Source organism: Primulina tabacum, chromosome 11 (genome assembly GCF_025594145.1).
Source record: "Primulina tabacum isolate GXHZ01 chromosome 11, ASM2559414v2, whole genome shotgun sequence".
Taxonomy (NCBI): Eukaryota; Viridiplantae; Streptophyta; class Magnoliopsida; order Lamiales; family Gesneriaceae; genus Primulina; species Primulina tabacum.
In genome coordinates this window covers 19,470,335-19,478,470 of record NC_134560.1, presented here as the reverse complement: position 1 = coordinate 19,478,470, position 8,136 = coordinate 19,470,335, and positions in this window count along the sequence as shown.

The window sequence follows — 8,136 nt, the reverse complement described above, 5'->3', positions numbered from 1 at the left end:
TTTTTTTTTTCTGGCCAATCATGCTTCCGTATAATAAATTGAACTATTTACCTCTTTGACTGGAATGCCGTCGGGTTATATCCATCGAGTTTTACAGACTGCTCCTTACAGTCCAACCATACAATCGTAACAGATGGTTTCTAACGCAGATTCTTTCGATAGCACTTAGCACAACCCTATTTCGTTTCCTACCTCAGGTTGTATAGTAAAGTAGTTCAATTTGAAAATAATACATGATAAGGGCAAAAGGCTTGGTTCTTTTATCCAAACATACAAACTATTATTACATAGTAATCTCCTATAGAGGAAGAGGAACTTGTTTAGCTACTTATAGTAGCCGAAGTTAAAACACACATAAACTTAGAAAGAGAAAATATTACAATGTTTGGAAAGAAAATGAAGAGGTTGAATGATGCTTTCATCTTCCTTCTGCCTTCTTATTTATAGAAGCCCCTTTCGGATTTGTTTTTCGGACTTCAAACTCTTGCTATAACTTTTCTTTAATGCCTTCCATCTGTGATTGACACTATCTCTTGAGTGGATTGAGTGGGTGGTTGAGTGGTCCCTCCACTTTTCTTGAGTTGTCTTTCTCGAAATTATTAATCTAGAGATAGCTTGTTCTTCTGATTTTATCTCATGGCATAACCAGTAGATATGTGTTTGTATCATATTAGCTGAGATCTCGTTCCCCGCTTCTTTAAATAGTTTGTAGAGATTTTTGAAAATTACCAGCTGCTTTCTTACTACTTTAATCCGTCTTTTGGAAACCTTAAGATATGTAGCATAGATTTTTCTTTGGTTCCAAATTTCGTTTTAAATCTTGTGTGATTTTCTTGTTCTCATTTACTCTTTATTTATAATTGTGTTTGTGTCCAAGTTTTCTTGGTCATTTAGTGGGTTTATCACATGCCCACTAACTCTTGTCGGGGAATCTTTTAACTTTTGGTGTCCCCGAGGAAAACATGGTTGTGGTCCTTCACCACTTGGTCCTGTCTCTGCAAGATGCTTCATATCTTACTGAGATCTGAAGCCCTTGCCAAATTCTGGCTCCTTTTGATTTGGGTATTCTGGGCAGATTTTTTCTGACCATCTTCCCACATAAGCCATATTGCAGAATTTCCGACGAGTTTCTTTACTCCTCGACAGCTTGTTGTTCCACAAAAGATTTCTTTTCTTTTCAAATAAATCTTCTGCAAAAATTGTGGTTTTTCCTGTCATATTATTTAACATGAATGATCTGTTTATCGAATTATGATAAAATTTAAACGGAAACTTGACTTTGTTCATCTCAGTTAGACAGACCCATATACCCCATGCTCTTCTGGTGGAAATTTCATCTTCAGTTATTGAAGCAACCAGGGGTGTTTCCTCTTATGCCTATGTGGTTTACTTTAAATAATTTTTGGAAATCATTTTCCTTACAACACAAAGAGTACGTTTGTTAATACCCCTTAATCGTTTGTAATTCTTTTGTAATGCTGCCAAATGACACCATTCTGTCAATTTTCCTTTGAGAAAAGAGGCTCTTTGTGCCAATGTAGCTGGATTGCCAGAGACATATTCCCTTATGAGCATTTTTCTCCAGGGACTTAGCATTTTGGTGAAGAAATGTTGCACTGCTATATTTTCTTCGACCCCTGAATTCCATATGTATTTAGTGAATAACATAATGTATTCATCCACTAAACATATATCATGTAATTCAAGACTATACAGAGCTTGAGTGTATTTCTTTTTCTTCTCTGTATCTTGACTGTTAAAATAATATACCTCTATAAATTGTGCTTTAAATAGGGAAGCCATTTTCTCAGCTATCTCACTAAGAGATTCTCCAGCTAGGACTGACTCTTTGGTTTCCATCGATGTCATATCCCATGAAATTTTAACCGATCCTAAAAGACTCATTTCTAAAAGTTTAATGAATCCTTCTCTGTTGAGATCAAGTGTTCCTGCTGTAATTCTCATAGTTGATGTCCAGTCATCTATGAGATCTTCTCTGTTTTTTAAAATCTAGTACATCAAGGTTAAGTTGAAACGTCTACTAATTTTTTTTCTATTTTTAAAATGCTATTTTTCGAAAATAAACATTTACAAGCATGCATGCAATAACTTCTATTAATCACACATTTTTTAAAATAATATAAATCTGATATTGAAAATTACTGCAGTTAAATTTGTTCTCAAAACTCCGGTCGAATCATCAACATAAAAGAGACATAGTTTGAAAATATTCAATAAACACTCCTATCTCATAAACATGCTGTGCAGAAGAAATAAGGTCCTCGGGTTAGCGTGCGCACATCCATCCCTGCTTACTTAGTCGTCAGCACCTCCAATCTCCTGATCAATATGCTCACCTGCATCATTCACATCTAGTGAGTCTAAAGATTCAACACACCTGTAACGTTATAACGTGTATGGTACATAAATTTAATTTACGTAACTTGAATGCATGCAATCTAGGATTTTTATTTAAACGATGTGTTTATTTATTTTTATATATTTAATGCATTATTATTGCATGATAGGGTTCATTTCGAGATTATATTTAAAAGTTCATGCATTAGGGTTTCCAGATGCATTTCGCGCTCGATCGAGGAACGGAAACCAAGGAATTATCTGGAACATTATTTTAATTACATGTTTAATTTTTATTTATTAATATAAGGTGTTTTAAGTGTATTTTTCAAGAATTGGGCTTTGTTGGGTATTTTTACCCGTCAGAGCATATTTTTAATCGTTATGAGAATTTTAACGATTCGGATAACATTTTGAGGGCTCTGGCGATATTTTCAAAAATCTACCTAAACGAAATATTTTTTGAGAGTGTGTTTGTGCTTGATGGGCCTATTTTTAAGCTTGGTGGGCTCAAGACTCATTTTAAACTTTTTAAAATTAATTAAGGGCCCATTTGTGTGGTGTTTCCTATTTAAATATGTCTCAAGCCTACCCTAAACATAAACCTAAAGTTATCAGCCGACACCCCTCTCCTTCAGCAGACACATGTGATTTTCCAGCAGCTTCTTTGATGAAAAAGTCGATACTCTCTTCACCTTTCAAGAAAGATCACTTTCCCGCTTCTCCGGCGCTTCCCCGACGTGCAATTCTCCTCGTTTTCATCCATAAAACGTCAAGGCATGCCACATACTTTTATTGCTGCATCATATACGCTATATACATGATGTATTGTGTTCATTTGTTTGTGTAATTCTCGATCAAACGCATATCATGCAAATCCCTCTGTTTTTGCTTAAATACATGCATCCTTTTGTTCTCTACTCATGTTTCTTCATGTTTTTGTGCAAGGCGTTGTTGGCTGCTATTTCTAGGGGGCCGAGACATGTCATGGTTTAAGGGAAATAGTGCTGGAGTCGAGACTTGGGGAGGGTTGATGTAGATCGAGAGTGGTGTCCCATGAATAGCTCGGTTTTGGGGAGATTACGTGCAAGGGTCGGGCCAGCAATGCAAGGACCAATCCAAGCCATGGACTAGACCCTGGTGGGTCTGAGACATGGCCTGGAAGGGTTTGACACGTGCTGAAACCATCCCCAAGCGCGATCGATCGAGTAGGTAGAAGATTAGCCGCAGGTTGGGTTCCCATGGAGACTAGCGAGTGATCGCGATTTCCAGAGTGCATGGGGCTGATCTCGTGTATGTTTTGGTCTAGTAGGGTCCTAGGGTGGTCTAGGAGAGGTCGGTTTGGATCTGGCCCGTTGGGCTTTGAGCTAGGGGCGAAAGTTTGAAGGGTAGTGCACCTAGGGTTTTCGTATGGGGCTTGGCTGAAATTCCAGCAGCTTGTGGCCTTGTTTTCATGGAGTTTAGTGAGTTGGGAATTGTTGTCTAGAGACTGGTAGAAAGTTTTTTAGGCATGGTTTAAGTTTGGATTAATTTGGTGAAAGTTCGGGTCGTTCGGGTTAAAACCGGGACTCCGGTCCAAGTTTTAAAACGAATCGATTAAGTTTAAAATGAACTCGAGTTTACGTCTAAAAAATATGTATAAATGTGTTTTGGGATGTTTTAAGGAGTTTGGTAAAATTTCGGGATGGAATTTAAAAGTCCAGGGGTAAAATGGTCATTTTGGGTTTGCAAGGGCAAAATGGTCATTTTGCACCCGGGGTGAGATTTTAGTTCTTGCAGCGCCCTGAGCACAAATTTGTCATGTTTTAAATGTTTGAACATTATGTTTATGATTTTTATGTAATTATGAAAAATTCGGTGCATGCTTTGTTTCAAGGAAAATTTACATATATGCATGTTTTTATGAAGTGGTGAACACGATGACACGTTTTGAAGGATGTGATTTGGTTGTGACTAACACAATTATATGAGATATTATGAGCTGAGGTCAAGGCTCAGTAGACGGGTAATGCTGTCGCTGATGTCCCCTCTGCCGGGTACTGCGGTTTATAGATGGATCCATCGAATAGAGCTGATACGAAGGTCACAACTAATGAACTGAATTTAATTAAAAGAAAATGTATACGTATATTATGTTATGTTGAGACATGTTTTGACATGTTATGATTTTATATGACACGTTTATGTTCATGTTTTTAAGTTCACGAAGCGTATGTTGTTTACGGTATTTTTCACTGTTGTGTGCTACATATATGTATTTGCTATTAACAGTGCAGGTGTGTTGAATCTTTAGACTCACTAGGCGTGTTTGATGCAGGTGAGATTTTATCTGAGGTGACTGGAGGTTCCGAACTCTGAGTAGGCAGGGCTGATGTGCGCACACGACCCGAGGATCACACTTTTCCGCACATCACGATTTTATGAGCTTTGAGTGGACACGAGCAGTTTTATATGTTTTATATTATGGTGTGGATTTTCAGGATTTTACGTGTTTTATTTTATCTGTGCATGATTATGGGCCGAGGTGGCAATGTTTTTAAACTGCAACATTTTTACATGTCGCTTGTTTACGATTATTTTTAAATGACATATTTTTCAGTAGAGTTGCATGCATGCAAAAATATTTAAATGTTATTTTCGAAAAATGAGCTTGGGAAAAAAAAAAATTAGCAGCATTTTAAATTAGTAGAAGTTTCAGTTGGTATCAGAGCAAGGGTCCTGTATAGGGTTGTGCCGCCTCCAGCTACTGTCGCTCAGTCTTCAAGCCTCAAGTTTGTAAGCTTTTACGATTTAAATGTTTTAAAAGATTTACTGTTATCACCTGTATGATTACGTGAGTTATGATGTACTTTACTTGTTTAAATGCTTTCACGATTTAAGGATTTATGTTTTAAAAACTAGATTAATTGCATGATGGGTTACATTTATAAATTGGATTGTATTCAGATATGTCTCCCAGACGTGCTCCTAGCACCGACCGCCAGGATGATATTCCTGGAGGCAGCAGAGGCCCTCCATCTCCACCACCACCGCCTATGGATGCAGCTACCCGAGTTCTAGAGGGTATCGCTAGGCTCTAGGAGCAGGAACAGCAGACTCCAAGGCCTCAAGTGTATGTTTATGAGCAGTTTTGGCGAATTAACTCGAAGGAGTTTGGGGGCACTACCGATCCATTCCTGGCTAAAGGATGGATTCGATCACTGGAGCTTCATTTCGAGTACTTGTAGATGAGAGATGACGCTCGGGCCAGTTGCGCCATTTACATGTTGAGGGATGATGCATCCCTCTGGTGGGAGGGAGCCGCTCATGCAGTGGACTTGGCTACTCTCACCTGGGACAGATTCAAGGAGATGTTCTATGGGAAGTTCTTTCCAATTGACGTCAGTGGCCTCCTGACGAGGGAGTTCATGAGTCTCCGACAAGGGGACTTATCTGTGGCGGAGTTTATCCGCAAGTTCGATCGGGGCTCCGATTTTGTGCCCATGATAGCTAGAGATGCCGCACAGAAGCTGAGGCATTTCTTGGATGGACTGAGACCCACCCTTCGTCAGTACGTCATGCTGATGAGGTCGACAGTGTATGATGAGGCCACCGCCTGTGCTTTTCAGGTGGAGCATGCGCTGCGAGACATCGATTTTGAGATGCAACGGAAGAGACAACAGACTTAGTCCAGTTCCCAGTCACAGAAGAAACAGTATTCAGGGCCATCGAGGCAGCAGGGGCAGTAGAAGCCCCAGGGTCAGTTTAGGAGGCCACAGCATCAGAGACCTCCGCAAGCGCCAAGGACGCCTAAGCCAGAGGACGGACAGGCTTGCAGACAGTGTAACTGGTTTCATTTCGGCAAGTGCATGTGGGAGACCTTTAAATGGTTCATTTGCGGACATGAGGGCCATAAAGTAGTAGACTGCCCTAGGAACAAGGGCCCCACTACTGGCCGAGTTTATGTGATGCACGTTGAGGAGGCCGAGGCAGAAGCAGACTCGACGCTGATTACTGGTAACCCTTTTGTTTAAGATTTTAAATTATCGCTAGATTGCATGGATTAATTTGTGGGATTGATAACATAGAAGGAATTAGGATGCATGTTCTACCTAGTTGGGATTAAGAAGTTAATTGATTAATTTGAGAATTTTATGGACCCATTTGCAGTAACCGATAATTTGAGGACCTAATCGCTAAAAATCAAGATTTCAGGGGACTATTTTCGAAACTCTAAGGACTAAACTGCAAATCAAAATTTTGAGGATTACTTGGGTTAATTCAGTAATTTTCGAGGATTTTGGGTTAATTGCTGATAAGAAATTATTTAAGTTCCAACACGATTAGATTTGATAGTATGTTCTGTCGCAGGGAGGATATACGTTTCAGGTGTAGCCACGCATGCATTGCTAGATTCAGGGGCTACACATTCGTTCATATCCGAATCATTCGTCAAGAGATTAGGAATCATACCAGTATCGATGGATTCAAGGTTCAGGGTGTCGATCCCATCCGGGGATCAGATGTTCACTTCCCAGATAGTGAAGAGATTGGAGCTTCGATTACAGAAATATGCGGTGCAGGCAGATTTGATAGTACTACCCTTGCTGTAGTTTGACATTATTCTGGGTATGGATTGGTTTTTTTTGAATGGGGTTGTCATAGACTTTCCACGGAGGTCAGTGTCTGTCCGACCACCAGTGGTAGGCCGTTTGTTTTTTAGGCAGCCAAACATTAGCAATTGCCGCACGTCATTTCCTGCATGTGTGCGAGGAAGCTTATGAAGAGAGGCTGCCAAGCATTCTTAGCCAGGATTGTATCTGTGACAGAGCCAGACAGTCAGAGGCTCGAGGACATGGATATGGTCGGTGAGTTCTCCAATGTTTTCCCTGACGATGTTTCAGGCATTCCACCAGATAGAGAGGTGAATTTTTCTATTGAGCTCATGCCAGGTACATTGCTGATATCTAAGATACCCTACCGCCTTGCACCTGCAGAGATGAAAGAACTGAAAGATCAGATACAATATTTGCTAGATATGAGATTTATTCGCCCTAGCTTTTCTCCGTGGGGTGCGCCAGTACTGTTTGTCAAGAAAAAGGATGGCAGCATGCGACTGTGCATTGATTACAGAGAGATGAACAGAGTCACAGTTAAGAACAAGTATCTGTTGTCGAGGATTGAGGATTTTTTTGATCAGCTGTAGAGAGCATCAGTGTTCTCAAAGATAGATCTTCGATCCATTTACCACCAGCTGAAAGTGAGAGATGCTGATGTGCACAAGACCGCCTTCCTGATGCATTATGGGCACTATGAGTTTATGGTGATGCCCTTTGATTTGACGAACGCGCCAACGATCTTCATGGATCTCATGAATCGCGTATTCCAACCATACTTGGATCAGTTCATCATAGTTTTCATTGACGATATCCTGATCTATTCGAAGATCCGAGAGGAGCATAGTCAGCATCTGAGGACCACACTGCAGACATTACAGGACAGACGGCTGTATGCCAAGTTCAGAAAGTGCGAGTTCTGGCTTGACAAGGTGACATTCTTGGGACACATTTTATATCAGGATGGTATTGAGGTCGAACCCAGTAAGGTCGAGGCAGTCAGAGATTGGCCAGTGCCTAAGAGTATGACAGAGATCCGTAGCTTCTTTGGATTAGCTGGTTACTACAAGAAGTTCATTCAAGGCTTCTCTTCTATTGCGGTGCCTATGACCGCCTTGACGAAAAAGAATGTCAAGTTTATCTGAGGATATGAGTGTCAGGAGAGCTTTGACAGATTGAATCT